Below are 15,047 nucleotides of genomic sequence, written 5' to 3'. Positions count from 1 at the left end.
TGTCCATTCATTCACATTCACATGACTTTGACATCGGGAGGAGAATGGGGAGTGCAGGGGAGAGATAAGACTTTGCCTTCCATCACAGTGAGGAGGAGATTCGCTGTGATGGATGTTTGTGTAAATTGTGTTGTGTCTTGGTTCTTCTTCTTGTTTGTATGACTGCAGAAACTAAATTTTGTTTGAACGTCTGGGTTCAAATGACAACAAATAAAATCTAATCTAAAATCTAATCTAATCTAATCAAAGATTGCTTGCAACTTTCGCAAAGCCAAACAAGTTTCAACAATATCCTGGCTAACAGTCAACGTTTTTTTAAGATCATTCAAACATATGAACTGTTTATTTCTTATCACTAACTCTGTGACACTGTTGCTGAATTTAATGCCGAAACTGGCTGTTTTGCATTTCTGTTTAAAAAAACAATTAGCAATTTATAAAAGTATTATTGAAGAATTCACAACGGGGAAACATTAGACAGACACAAAGTGGTGGAGTAACTCAGCGGGTCAGGCAGCATCTGTGGAGAACATGGATAGGTGACGTTTCACAGAGTGCTGGAGTAACTCAGCGGGTCAGGCAGCATCTCTGGAGAACATGGATAGGTGACGTTTCACAGAGTGCTGGAGTAACTCAGCGGGTCAGGCAGCTTCTGTGGAGAACATGGATAGGTGACGTTTCAGAGTGCTGGAGTAACTCAGCGGGTCAAGCAGCATCTCTGGAGAACATGGATAGGTGACGTTTCGGGTCAGGACCCTTCTTCAGCAATGTTTGTAAATTAAGAAGTAAATAATATTGGTATGAACCAGCATTGGCATTTCCTTGTTATTAGAGAAACATTAGGCTCAGCGAAGTTATGCTGGCCTTTCGACACAAATGACTTCTTGCCAATCTTCAACTAATCCACGCAATCCCATAATTAGAGACACAAAATGAGAGATGCCGGAAATTGGAAATAAATTGGCATTTTCAGGCTGATTGATACCTTTCTTCAAAAATACCTCTAACATGTGTCCAAAGTTTGCATTTTTGTTTACAAGAAAACCCGAAACATCACCTATTCCTTCGCTCCATAGATGCTGCCTCACCCGCTGAGTTTCTCCAGCATTTTTGTCTGCCTGTCATATAGTTACATCTTTTAGAGATACAGTGTAGAAATAGGCCCTTCGATAGGCACTTTGAGTCCACACTGACCAGTGACCATCCCGTACACAAGCACTATCCTACACACTGGGGACAATTTACAGCCTTTACCGAAGTCAAATAACCTTCAAAACCTGTACGTCTTTAGAGTGCGGGAGGAAACCAGAGCACCCGTGGAAAATCCACGCGTTCACGGGGAGAACGTACAAACTCCGCCCAGACAGCAGTCTGTGTCAGATCTTAGTCGAGATCAAACCCGGGTCTCTGGCGCTGTAAGGCAGCAACTTTACCTCTGTGCCACGGTGCCACTAGTCTGGATCGCTGGTCGGCACAGGCTCGGTGGGCCAAAGGGCCTGTTTCCGGACTGTACCTCTCAACTAAACTAAACTGTTCCCTGTGGAAGCTAAAATTGCTGCATCTCAAGTGATTTGTTCGTTTTAATTAACCAAAATACCATTGTCTTCTGACCTCTAAAAACCGGAAGAAGCTTTTGGTGTGCTGGCCTTTATAAATCAGAGCATTGAGTATAGAAGTTGGGATGTAATGTTAAAATTGTACAAGGCATTGGTGAGGCCAATTCTGGAGTATGGTGTACAATTTTGGTCGCCTAATTATAGGAAGGATGTAAACAAAATAGAGAGAGTACAGAGGAGATTTACTAGAATGTTGCCTGGGTTTCAGCAACTAAGTTACAGAGAAAGGTTGAACAAGTTAGGTCTTTATTCTTTGGAGCGCAGAAGGTTAAGGGGGGGACTTGATAGAGGTCTTTAAAATGATGAGAGGGATAGACAGAGTTGACGTGGATAAGCTTTTCCCATTGAGAGTAGGGAAGATTCAAACAAGAGGACATGACTTGAGAATTAAGGGACAGAAGTTTAGGGGTAACATGAGGGGGAACTTCTTTACTCAGAGAGTGGTAGCTGTGTGGAATGAGCTTCCAGTGGAAGTGGTGGAGGCAGGTTCGATTTTATCATTTAAAAATAAATTGGATAGGTATATGGACGAGGAAGGAATGGAGGGTTATGGTCTGAGTGCAGGTAGATGGGACTAGGGGAGAATAAGTGTTCGGCACGGACTAGAAGGGCCGAGATGGCCTGTTTCCGTGCTGTAATTGTTATACAAGTAAGCAAATAAAAATAAAAAAAAATCCTGACAAATAAGTTCAAGCACTGTATATTCCACAGTTTTCCTGGTGTCTCCAGCATGGAAAATATTCGTACAGCTATCCAAACAACAACATCTTGAAGTCACTACCACTAAGTACAGTAATCGTTCATGAACACAGAGCAAAGGCATCCCTCTCCAAACCAAAACCTTAGCAGTGCAATAACTTATAAAATGAGATGTTTTCCCTTGGATACTAACATGTAGTCAGTGGAGGAGATAGTTATATGGAGATTTTCCCTGCACTTTACCAACTGTTTGCCGGTGCACGTGTTGTACAAAGGTTCCACAACTACGCACTCAAGCACAAAGCATTGCCCCGAGCTTGAAAAATAGCCGAGGATTAGAAGTCAGACAAGCAAATAAATCTTGCACAACAGCTGGGACATTGCGCACAAAACTCAAACCACATTTGCCAGAGTAGTAGGATCGTGATTGCACGGGTCCCTTGTCAGCTACTCTTTCTGATCCTGGCCCTTCGGGTCGAACCGGGGAGAGGAAGGTAGCTAACAAATTAAGTTCCATATAAAATTCTTAAGGGATTGGACAGGCTGGATGCAGGAAAAATGTTCCCCATGCTGGGGGTGTCCAGAACCAGGGGTCACACAGTTTAAGAATAAGGGCTAGGCCATTTAGGACTGAGATGAGGTGAAACTTTTTCACCCAGAGAGTTGTGAATCTGTGGAATTCTCCGCCACAGAAGGCAGTGGGGAGGCCAATTCACTGGGCGTTTTCAAGAGACCATTGGATTTAGCTCTTAGGGCTAACGGAATCAAGGGATATGGGGAAAAAGCAGGAACGGGGACTGGTTTTGGATGATCAGCCATGATCATATTGAATGCCGGTGCTGGTTCAAAGGGCTGAATGGCCTACTCTTGCACCTATTCTGTATTTCTGTGATTTCTCGCCATCATTAAATCAATGAGTCTGTCATTGTCTGACTGGAATTAAGTTTTGAACCATCTATTAGAATGCTTGGAAACTTCCATTCAAAGAGTCCATTTCAAGATTGTTAAGGCAGAATATAAATTTAAAGCATTGTGCAAACTTGGCCTATGAAAGAGAAATAAAAATAGTTTTGTAGAGATTGTGCCACACACAGCTATTGGGGCGGTACAGTGGCACAGCTGCAGAGTTGCTGCTTTACAGTGCCAGAGACCACCCTTTCTTTTTCTCCAGAGATGCTGCCTAACCTGCTGAGTTCCTCCAGCGCTTTGTGTCTGTCACCATCATCTGCAGTTACTTTCTGTGCATCAAGACAATAGACAATAGGTGCATGAGCAGGCCATTCGGCCCTTCGAGCCAGCACCGCCATTCAATGTGATCATGGCTGATCATCCCCAATCAGTACCCCGTTCCTGCCTTCTCCCCATATCCCCTGACCGCTATTTTTAAGAGCCCTATCTAGCTCTCTCTTGAAAGCATCCAGAGAACCCGCCTCCATCGCCCTCTGAGGCAGAGAGTTCCACAGACTCACCACTCTCTGTGAGAAAAAGTGTTTCCTCGTCTCCATTCCAAATGGCTTACTCCTTATTCTTAAACTGTGTGGCCCCTGGTTCTGGAGATGGAAATCTAATAGGAGATGGCTGCTTCAATAACATCCCCCATCTTCAACGATGGCAAGATCCAACAGGCGAATGTTAAAAATGTTCAGAATTCATCGAAGTTGGGCCACAGGGATACTTGGTTAGGGCTAATCTTGTTCTAAAGCTCCACGCAGAACAACTCCCTTTTCACAGGCATTAATCCCAGTCAGTAGAAAAAGATACAAAGGATCTCGAGAACATCAACACAATTTGACACCGGGCCAAAATGAGAGTATTGCAGAAAGCTGCAGGTTTCTAGGAACGGCTTGAAAGTAAAGGAGAGGGTTACACGGCTCAAAGGTTAAAAGAGGACATTCCAGAACTCAGACCACAGTAGCTGAAGAGTGCCATTAAAGGAGTGAAATATGCCAGAACTAGGGAGGCGCAGAGACAGCAACAGAGAGATGCAGGACAGGATTACACCCTTCAGCCCACCGAGTCCACACCGGAAATCAAGCGCTCCTTTTACTCAAGTCATTTATTCATCCATTTTTAACCCTCCCCACATTCTCATCAATCACCCCTGAGATTCTACCACTCACCTCCACACTAGGAGCAAATTACAGTGGCAATTAGTCCACCAGCCTTTGGGATTTGGAAGGATTCAAACCATTTAGCGTCTCTTGAAAGGATAATCCGCTCATCCCAGGAATCAGTCTGGGACTGCATATTCCATTGCAATCTCCTCTGCAATGCCTCCATTATTTGGTGAGGGGGACTAAAACTGTGCACTAAACTCCAGGATAGACACAAAAATGCTGGAGTAACTCAGCGGGACAGGCAGCATCTCGTTTCGGGGTCGAGACCCTTCTTCAGGCTGATCTCACACTTTCCCCACATTGAACTCCGTCTTGGGCCTGTCCCACCTAGGCGATTTTTTAGGCGACTGCCAGCGACTAGTACAATGGAATTCACCAACAGGCACATTACTACAGCATTAGTAATGCAGCATACAGTCTATCTTCGGTTTAAACCAACATCTGCAGTTCCTTCCTACACTAAACTCCAAGTGTGGCTTTGCTTCACCAACACTTTATATAAAACTTCCCCATTTCTAAACTCCAATCCCTTTGTGATAAAGGCCATTATGTAATTTTCTTCTTAATTACGCGCTATCGTTTAGCACGAACACCTAGAACCGTGAACACTTAACAAAAGTGTTGGAGGAACTCAGTGGGTGAGGCAACATCTGTAATGGAATGGACAGACAGCGTTTCAGGTCAGGACCCTTCTTCAGACATCCACACCCGAAATGTCATCTGGCCATCCCTTCAAAAAAGCTGCTTGACCCACTTAGTTCCTCCACCACTTTGAATTCTGCTCCAGATTCCAGCATTTGCAGCTTTTTGCATTCCCCTCTGTACTTTACTCATTTGAAGTCTCCCTCCATTTAGACGATAATCTGCCTTTTGATTCCTCAAGGGAGTGTATGATCTCACACTTTCCCCACATTAAACTCCACTTAGGCGGAGGCGGAGAGGAGAGCTCTTCAGCGCGTCGTCCACAGAGCGCAGAGGATTATTGGGACACAGCTACCAGCCTTGGAGGGCATCTACCACACACGGTGCCTCAGGAAGGCCGTCAGCATCCATAAAGACTCCTCACACCCTTGTAATGGACTGTTCGAACTACTTCCCTCCGGCAGACGTTACAAGGCCTTCTACGCCCGAACCTCCAGACTCAGGAACAGCTTCATTCCCAGAGCTATAGCGGCTCTGAACCGGCCCTGCTGAGTGCCCCCCATACCCCCTGGACTGTCTCCCTCGGATAGTCATGTCACATAGACACATATGCACTTTAGTCTGTTGAACTGTTTTGACTGTTTCACTGTTCTATTACAATCCATGTTCTCGGGATATCAATATCTAAATCCAAATTTTATTAGTTATTTATGTTATGACATCGGTTGGAAGCTGCATACCAAATCTTGTTGCACTTATGTGCAATGACAATAAAAGATATTATTATTATTATTACCCAATTTTTAATTTAATCCAACCGAAGGGTCTCGACTCCCCACCCATTCCTTCTCTCCAGAGAAGCGGCCTGTCCCGCTGAGTTACTCCAGCATTTTGTGTCTATCTTCGGTTTAAACCAGCATCTGCAGTTGCTTCCTACACAGCCATACCCTAATGCAGTCACGTGGATGGGTGGGCCGAAGGGCCTATTTCCGTGCTGCATCTCTAAGCTACAAACACTGCCAGATGTGGGGTCCTAGACCGCACATCTGTGTGCAGCCAAGTTCCTCATATAACATTCTGAAAGATACCTTTCAGAAAGGCCCATTTCAATCAGCATGAAACCATCTCCTTTGCAGTCACTGAGAACCAGGTTACCCTGATAATCTATACAATGCCTCAGTACACACACCTGCAAGCTGTTCCAACCAGGTAGCAAAACAATGACAGCAGCTGCCATTTTGTTGAAGGAATTAGAGGCTTCAGGTAGCCTAGGATGTGGAGACTTATAATTGATATTCATGGATCAACTACTCTGACAAAGTGCCAATGAACATTCCACCCAGTGCTCGCGTCAATATTTATTCCTCTTCACTGAAATAGATCACCATGTCATTATCACGATGTGGTTTGAGGGGAGCTTTTCACATTACAGTTGCCACATATTCTAAATTGCACAAGACACGACAGCACAAACCTACCTCAGACTGCAGGGCATCGTCAGATCACAAAAGACACTGTATAAAAGTCTGAAGAAGGGTCTCGACCCGAAACGTCACCTATTCCTTCGCTCCATGGATCCCGCCACACCCACAGAGTTTCATAGCATTTTTATCTACCTATATAAAAACCAAGTTCCTTCAACTCTCCTTACACAGTGTGAGAGCAGGCAGATCCTGATAACAAAACCTGCAACAACATTCAATGTAAAGCAGACTTTCAGACTTGAAATTAATAGGTGTGACTGGGTATAGAGGCAACATGCACACAATACACTCAAAATGGCAAAGTGAACTGATATAGTATTAATATTCAAAACAATGGAGCTTATTTCTGGAGGAAAGAGAGACAAAAATGTAAAGGTGATGCTAAATTAGTAGGAAGGAACTGCAGGTGAAGGTCAACGCAAAATGCTGGAGTAACTGAGCGGGACAGGCAGCATCTCTGGAGAGAAGGAATGGGTGACGTTTCGGGTCGAGACCCTCCTTCAGAATGAGAGTCAAGGGAGAGGGAGACTAGTGCTATGGAAGGGTAGAACAAGCATGTAAGGTGTGAAAAGTAATGAACAGCATTATATCTTCAAAACATAGAAACATAGAAAATAGGTGCAGGAGTAGGCCATTCGGCCCTTCGAGACTGCACCGCCATTCAATATGATCATGGCTGATCATCCAACTCAGTATCCTGTACCTGCTTTCTCTCCATACCCCCTGATCCCTTTAGCCACATCTAACTCCCTCTTAAATATAGCCAATGAACTGGCCTCAACTACATTCTGTGGCAGAGAATTCCAGAGATTCACCACTCTCTGTGTAAAAAATGTTTTTCTCATCTCAGTCCTAAAAGATTTCCCCCTTATCCTTAAACTGCGACCCCTTGTTCTGGACTTCCGCAACATCGGGAACAATCTTACTGCATCAAGCCTGTCCAACCCCGTCGCATCGCTGTTCCCCGAATCGGGTGAAAGGGAAACGAGAGATTATAGACAGTGATATAGAACAGAAATGCTAAATTATACGGACCTTTCACTGAAATACCGCTCGAGGACCATATCCAGATTCCTCCAACAATATTTTTTTTTAAAAGCTTTTGAAACAAAAAACACGCTGAAATTTTCAACAAAACTGTTGGCCAAAACAAAACAACGCAATCATCAGGAAAAACAACTCTGGAGGGTCATTTCCCCTCAAAAGTCTCAGGAGAGCAGCTCGGAGTTGTGAGAAGCTGTGATACAGTGGGTTGAGGAGAAACCACTTATTGGAAAAGCCAAAACAAATGAGCAAAAATGCAAGATGAAAACAAATTTGGAGGCATTTTTCCACACGGTGCTGAGAGTGTGGACTCTCAGCAACAATTCAGCAGAGAGATAACATCAGCGCTTTGAAAGAAAGCTTGATTAATGCACGAGGGAGAAGTATAGGGATTCCGAGGGAGGGAGCGGGTGAGGTCGTTGGAGGCGGTGGTTAGGTTTTATAGTAGGAGAGTTCTGGTTCAAACCTCTGTTCACGGTTTGATCCCTGTTCTGAACAGTTCCAGTGACAGAGGAGGAGCTCTGAAATCTAGGCCAACATACAGCAACCATTTGCATTTCAATGTCTGCTTTAACTCAGCAGACTGTCGCAGGATACTTCACCCGAGCGTTAACAGACAATGTACGCAGGTGGAGAGGCAGGGGTTTAAGCGAGGTGATTCCAAAGTTGGGGAATCAGAAGCTGGACAACTGAAGACAGAGTCAACCATGTTGGAGCAATGAAAACTGGAGCAACAGGAACCCGATAAGTGAAAGAGCTCAGAAGAAGAGTCTCGACCCGAAACGCCACCTATTCCTTCTCTCCAGAGAGGCTGCCTCTCCCAGTTACTCCCAGAGTTACTCCAGCATTTTGTGCCTATCTTCGTTGTAAGCCAGCATCTGCTGTTCCTTTTTACATAGTGAAAAAGCTCAGATCCAAGGTTGTAGGGCTGAGGGTACAAGGCCTAGAGAGTTTTGAAAACAAGGCTGAGATTTTTTTTTTTTTTTTAAGTATTCTTTCGACTTCAGAGACAGAGCGTGAAAGGCCCTTCAGCCCAACTCGCCCATGCCCCAGCAAGACGCCCATCTAAGCTGGTCGCATTTGTCTGCATTTGGCTCATGTCCCTCTAAACCATCTGCTGTCTGAAAATTGTGGCCATCTTCCCCTGCAAGTCGGAGATGGACATATAATCTTAATTGGCCTCATGTCAGAACATAATGGAAGCAGTCAACTAAATAGTGCCCCGAGTCTGGCCGAGCACAGCTGATTGTCTTTCTCACTCCACTTTCACACTCAATCCACACTTCCTTCAAATCCATAAAGTATCCAAAAAATCTGTTTATCTCCATCATTAATATACACAGACTGGTCACCCATAACCCTATGGGTTCGACACAAAAAGCTGGAGTAACTCAGCGGGTCAGACAGCATCTCTGTCATTTGGGATTTATGTCACTTACCCCATTATCTTAAAATGTCAACACCCCAAATTAGTGGGGAACCTAAGTATAGCCAGGCACAGTACCACCAGCCTCCTAACCTGTACCTGTCCCATGGCACACCCCAATACCCAACTCACAGCCAAGCCCCAATCTCAGTTCCAGGCTGCTACACCATGTCCAACAAGTACTAGAATAATTCAACCCAAAGCTGCCACTCCAAATCCTCAGACATCTCACTTCAGTCCCCACCTCCCTTCCCCTACCCTCCCCTCCAGCCTAGCCCTTGCCCTCCCCTCCTACACCTCCCCTACTCTCCAGCCCTTCCCCACCTCCCTCCACCCAAGCCCACCCCTCCAGCCTTTTCCATGCCATCCAGCCCTTGCCCACACCCTCGCCTCTCGTCCTCCCCACCCCCCTACCCTCCAGCCCCTGCCATTCACCACCCAACCCCACTGCCCTCCTCTCCTGCCCTGTCCACTTCCTCTGCCATCTGCTCTATCTTCTGCCCACCATCTCCACCCCTCACCTCCCACTGCCCGTCCCCTCACTCCCTTCCCCCTATTCCTTCCCCTCCCCTCGCTCCCCACCCCTCCCCTCACTCCCTTCCCCTCCCCTCACTCCCTTCCCCTCCCCTCACTCCCTTCCCCTCCCCTCACTCCCTTCCCCTCACTCCCTTCCCCTCCCCTCACTCCCTTCCCCTCCCCTCACTCCCTTCCCCTCCCCTCACTCCCTTCTCCACCCTCACTCCCTTCCCCACCCTCACTCCCTTCCCCTCCCCTCACTCCCTTCCCCTCCCCTCACTCCCTTCCCCTCCCCTCACTCCCTTCCCCTCCCCTCACTCCCTTCCCTCCCCTCACGCCCTGCACCTCCCCTCACTCCTTCCTCACCTCAACTCCCTTTCCCCTCCCATCACTCCTTCTCTCTACCTCCTCCCTTCCCCTCCCCTCACTCCCTTCCCCTCCCCTCACTCCCCTTCCCCTCCCCTCACTCTTCCTCTCACCTCAACTCCCTTTCCCCCTCACCTCACTCCCCTCCCCTCCCCAACCCTTCCCCCTCCCCCCCTCCCCCTCCCCTCCCTCCCCCTCCCCTCACTCACTCCCCTTCCCCCCACATCCCTTACCCTCCCTCACTCCCTTCCCCTCCCCCTCACTGGTCTCCCCCTCACTCCCCTTCCCCACCCCACTCCCTTCCCCCTCCCCTCACATCCCTCCCTCACTCCTCCCTCCCCTAACTTCCCGGTCTCCCCTCCCCGTACCTTCTCCACCCCCTCCCCTCACTCCCCTCCCCTCACTCCTTCCCTCACCTCACTCCCTTCCCCTCCCTCCCTTCCCCTCCCCTCACTCCCTTCCCCTCCCCTCACTCCCTTCCCCTCCCCTCACTCCTTCCCCTCCCCTCACTCCTTCCCCTCCCCTCACTTCTCCACCCCTCCCCTCACTCCCTTCCCCTCCCCTCACTCCCTTCCCCTCCCCTCACTCCCTACCCCAGAGCCAGGCCTACCTCGCCTCCCCCTCCCCTCAGTCCGCCTCTCTACCCCCGCACCCACTCACAGTCTGCTCCCCTTTCCCCGCTTCTATCCCCCGGCCGGCCTACAGACAGACAGACGACTGTCCCCGGGCCTCAGTTCAGCTCAGCTCACCTCCGTGTGGCCGCTCTTCCCGCCGCCGCCACCGCCGTCTCCAGGCTCCTCTTCAGACGGGAAACATGGCGGCGGAAGCACCCGCCCTTTTCGCCCAGATTGACAGAGGAGCAAGACCTCCCCTCTCCTTCCCTCCCTCTCCTTCCCTCCCTCTCCTCCCCTCCATTCCCTCTCCTCTCCTCCCTCTCCTCCCCTCCCTCTCCTCTCCTCCCTCTCCTCTCCTCCCTCTCCTCTCCTCCCTCTCCTCTCCGCCCTCCCCTCCCTCTCCTCTCCTCTCCCTCCCCCCTCCCTCTCCTCCCTCCCCTCCCTCTCCTCTCCCCCCTCTCCTCCCCTCCCCTCCCCTCCCCTCCCCTCCCCTCCCCTCCCCTCACCTCTCCTCACCTCTCCTCTCCTCCCCTCCCTCTCCTCTCCTCCCCTCCCTCTCCTCTCCTCTACCTCCCCCCTCCCTCTCCTCTCCTTCCCTCCCTCTCCTTCCCTCCCTCTCCTCCCCTCCATTCCCTCTCCTCTCCTCCCTCTCCTCCCCTCCCTCTCCTCCCCTCCATTCCCTCTCCTCCTCTCCCCCCTCTCTCCACCCGGATTGTGGGAGGCCTGAGATACTAGTAGCTCCTCTAGTACCTTTGCTAGTATCTGTGGGCCTGATTCTGGGGTGGGGAGGAGAAGGAGAGATGAGAGAGGGGAAGATGAAGAGGGATTGGGGAGGAGAGGGAGAGATGAGAGAGGGGAGGATGAAGAGGGATGGGGGAGGAGAGGGGAAGGGAAGGGAGGAGAGGGGAAGGGAAGGGAAGGGAGGAGAGGGGAAGGGAAGGGAGGAGAGGGAAGGAGAGGGGAAGGGAGGGGAGGGGAAGGGAGGAGAGGAGAAGGGAAGGGAGGGGAGGATAGGGGAATGGAGGGGAAGGGAGGAGAGGGGAAGGGAGGGGAGGAGAGGGCAGGGGAGGAATGGGGAAGGGAGGGGAGGAGAGAGGAAAGGAGGGGAGGAGAGGGTGGGGAAAGATAGGGGAGGAGTGGGGAGAGAGGAGGGAGGGGACAGAGAAAGTGGGAGAGGAATGGTGGAGAGAGGGGAGGTGAGATGAGATTAAGGGTCGAGCTGGTGGCATTCCTTCTCTCCAGAGATGCTGCCTGACCAGCTGAGTTACTCCAGCTTTTTGTGTCTATCCTCCCCCCACTGTCAGAGTGAAGCCCAACGCAAACTGGAGGAACAGCACCTCATATTCTACTTGGGCAGCTTCCAACAAAGCGGTATGAACGTTGAATTCCTTAATTTCAAGTTACTTCTACCTCCCTTCCTCCATCCTGGTCGTTTAACCAGTTCCAAAGTTCAACACAGTTTGTATCCCTCTTGAGATCAGAGTGCAGAGAAGGTTTATGGAACAGCACCTCATATTTCGCTTGGGCAGTGGGATGACCATTGATTTCTCTAACTTCAAGTAACCCTTGTATTGGGAAATAATTTTCATTGACATTGCAACAACCCAACTATCAAAGGAACCAAAGTAATCAGGCAGCATCTCTGGAGAACATGTTCCCCAGATCTCCAAAGATGTCGCCTGACCTGCTGAGTTATTCCAGTGTTCAAAAGGGAACTGCAGATGCTGGAATATCGAAGGTACACAAAATTTCTGGGGAAACTCAGCGGGTGCAGCAGCATCTATGGAGCGAAGGAAATAGGCGACGTTTCAAGCCGAAACCCTTCTTCAGACTGATGGTGGGGGGGGAGAAAGAAGGAAAAGGGGAGGAGGAGGAGGAGCCCGAGGGCGGGCGGATGGGAGGGTGGGAGGAGACAGCTAGAGGGTTAAGGAAGGGGAGGAGACAGCAAGGGCTAGCAAAATTCCAGTACTTTGTGTCCTTTTGCGTTTTAACCATCATCTACAGTTCTATGTTTTTGTTGAAGATAGACATAAAATGCTTGAGTAACTGAACGGGTCAGGCAAAATCTCTGGAAAAAAGGAATAGGTGACATTTCGGGTCAGAACCCTTCTTCAGACTCCATTTATCATCTTGTCCCCTGATTGTAAAGATGGAGATATTATCCAATTGACCGACACATGCAGGCTTTAACTGCCACCGGTATCATCCATTGGGAAAGTGATGTTAGTTTGAATTATTTATATATAAATAATTTAAACTAACAGCACTTTCCCAATGGATGATACCGCTGCCAGTTAAACTATATATATACTCCAGCAGTTACTCCAGCATTTTGAGCCTATCTCCAGTTTAAACCAGCATCTGCAGTTTCTTCCTGTCAGCATAATATACCACAAAAAATATGCAATGAATATACTGAACTTTTGTGTTTGTGTGTGTATATATATATGTTGTTTATGATTTTTATAGAGTACATACAGATTTTACATATCTGTAAAGGGTCTCAACCCGAAACGTCACCCATTCCTTCTCTCCAGAGGTGCTGCCTGTCCCGCTGAGTTACTCCAGCTTTTTGTGTCTATCTTCAGTTTAAACCAGCATCTGCAGTTCCTTCCTACACATTTCCCATGTGCCTTCTTCACCACCTTGTCTGCCTGTGCTGCCACCTCCTGGGATCATTGAGGTTTCACTGACTCCACACTCCCTAGGGCCCTACCATATACTGCATTGTGAAGTATTTCACTTCTTAGTCTCCCTATTGCTTATTTAAATAGCCATTGTAAATTGTCACAAATATCTTTGTAAGTAATGAGGGAACCCTTTTTCTGACCTCCATTTTTTTCCTCTTAAGTAGATGGACACAAAAAGCTGGAGTAACTCAGCGCTTCAGGCAGCATCTCTGGAGAAATGGAATAGGTGACGTTTTGGGTTTAGACCTTTCTTCAGACAGATCTTCAGGTTCTCAATAGATGCTGCCTGAACTGCTGAGTTACTCCAGCTCTTTGTGTCTATCTTCAGTGTAAACTAGCATCTGCAGTTCCTTCTTACACAAGGGACACTAAGTGCTGGTGTAACTCGGCTGGTCAGACGAGGATCTCTGGAGAACCTGGATAGGTGACATCTGAAGAAGGGTCCCAACCCAAAACATCACCTATCCATGTTCTCCAGTGAGGCTGCCTGTTCCGCTGACTTACTCCAGTACTTTGTGTCCTTTTTTCCCTCTTGCCTGATTGGTTTGGTTCTAGAATGGTTCATTATTGGTGCACACAGCGGATGAGGCAATGGGCGATGTTTCGGGTTGAGACCCTTCTTCAGTCTGGGTCTCGACCCAAAACGTCGCCCATTCCTTCTCTCCAGAGATGCTGCCTCACCCGCTGAGTTACTCCAGCATTTTGTGTCTACCTTCGATTTAAACCAGCATCTGCAGTTCTTTCTTACACATTATTGGTGCACAAGTGGATTTGCGATTTGCAGCTATGCGTGAATTATTAACGCACCGAGCAAGACCATTTCGCTCAGGAAATCAATGCTGGTTTCCAGTAGCGTAACCCGCTCTGTGTGGAGTTTGCATGTTCTCCCTGTGACCGTGCTGGTTTTCTCCGGGTGCTCAAGTTTCCTCCCACATCCCAAAGCCATGTGGGTTTGTAGGTTAATTGTAAATTGCCTCTGATGTGTAGGGAGTGGATGCGAAAGTGGCATGACATAGAACTGGTGTGAACAGGTGATTGATGGTCGGCGTGGACTAGATGGGCTGAATGGCCTGTTTCCATGCTGTATTAATCAATCAATCAGTCCCATTGTTCTACTTCTTCCCCCAAAGTCTGCAAATTATTCTCTCTGGTGTCTCTCTGGGGCCCTACTTATTTAAAGCACTCTCGGCAGATATATCTGGTCCATAATACCTGGTGTGTAAGAAGGAACTGCAGATGCTGGTTTAAACCGAAGATAGACACAAAAAGCTGAACACAGCGGGACGGGCAGCATCTCTGCAGAGAAGGAATGGGTGACATTTCGGGTCAGATCGGGTCTGAAGAAGGTTCTCAACCCGAAACGTCACCCATTCCTTCTCTCCAGAAATGCTGCCTGTCCCACTGAGTTACTCCAGCTTTTTGTGTCTATCCATAATACATGGTGCCCAACTCTGGCCAAGCATTGACAGTGGCAAATGTTGCCAGCATGGTTCAACACTGGTGTATGAAAAATCGACCTCGTTGTTGGCAAAACACCAAATTTGTTAACAGGGGGGAGCATATTTAAAAGTTGCTGCCTTTTCAATGTTTTTAGGAAGAACCAGTGTGTGTGTTTTTGTCTTGATGAATAAAGACACAAAGTCAGGACTGGAGTAACTCAGCTTGTCAGGCAGCATCTTTGGGACCTGTCTTCTGGCTTGATGCCCTCATTTGTCTTGATGCCCATCGCTGCAGACTGCACAAGGATTGCATTCCTGGAGAATACTTAAGCGAAATGTTGCCACGGTTTAGGTTTATTATTGTCACGAGCACTGACATTCAGTAAAAAGCTTT

The 15,047-nt window shown here is 48.2% G+C and overlaps 1 protein-coding gene across 1 annotated transcript in view; it reads right to left on the bottom strand.

Annotated features, from left to right (window-relative positions):
* Positions 1-10,782, bottom strand: part of mrtfa (myocardin related transcription factor A) — a 139,206-nt gene extending 128,424 nt beyond the window's left edge. The window contains exon 1 of the mRNA XM_033013384.1: positions 10,660-10,782. The gene's annotated coding sequence lies outside the window, so the exon portion shown is untranslated. The remainder of the gene's footprint in view (positions 1-10,659) is intronic.
* Between the last annotated feature and the right edge of the window lie 4,265 nt (positions 10,783-15,047).

Source organism: Amblyraja radiata, chromosome 38 (assembly GCF_010909765.2).
Source record: "Amblyraja radiata isolate CabotCenter1 chromosome 38, sAmbRad1.1.pri, whole genome shotgun sequence".
Lineage (NCBI taxonomy): Eukaryota > Metazoa > Chordata > Chondrichthyes > Rajiformes > Rajidae > Amblyraja > Amblyraja radiata.
The sequence above is the reverse complement of the archived record's forward strand: the minus strand, read 5'-3'. Positions and strand labels throughout refer to the sequence as shown.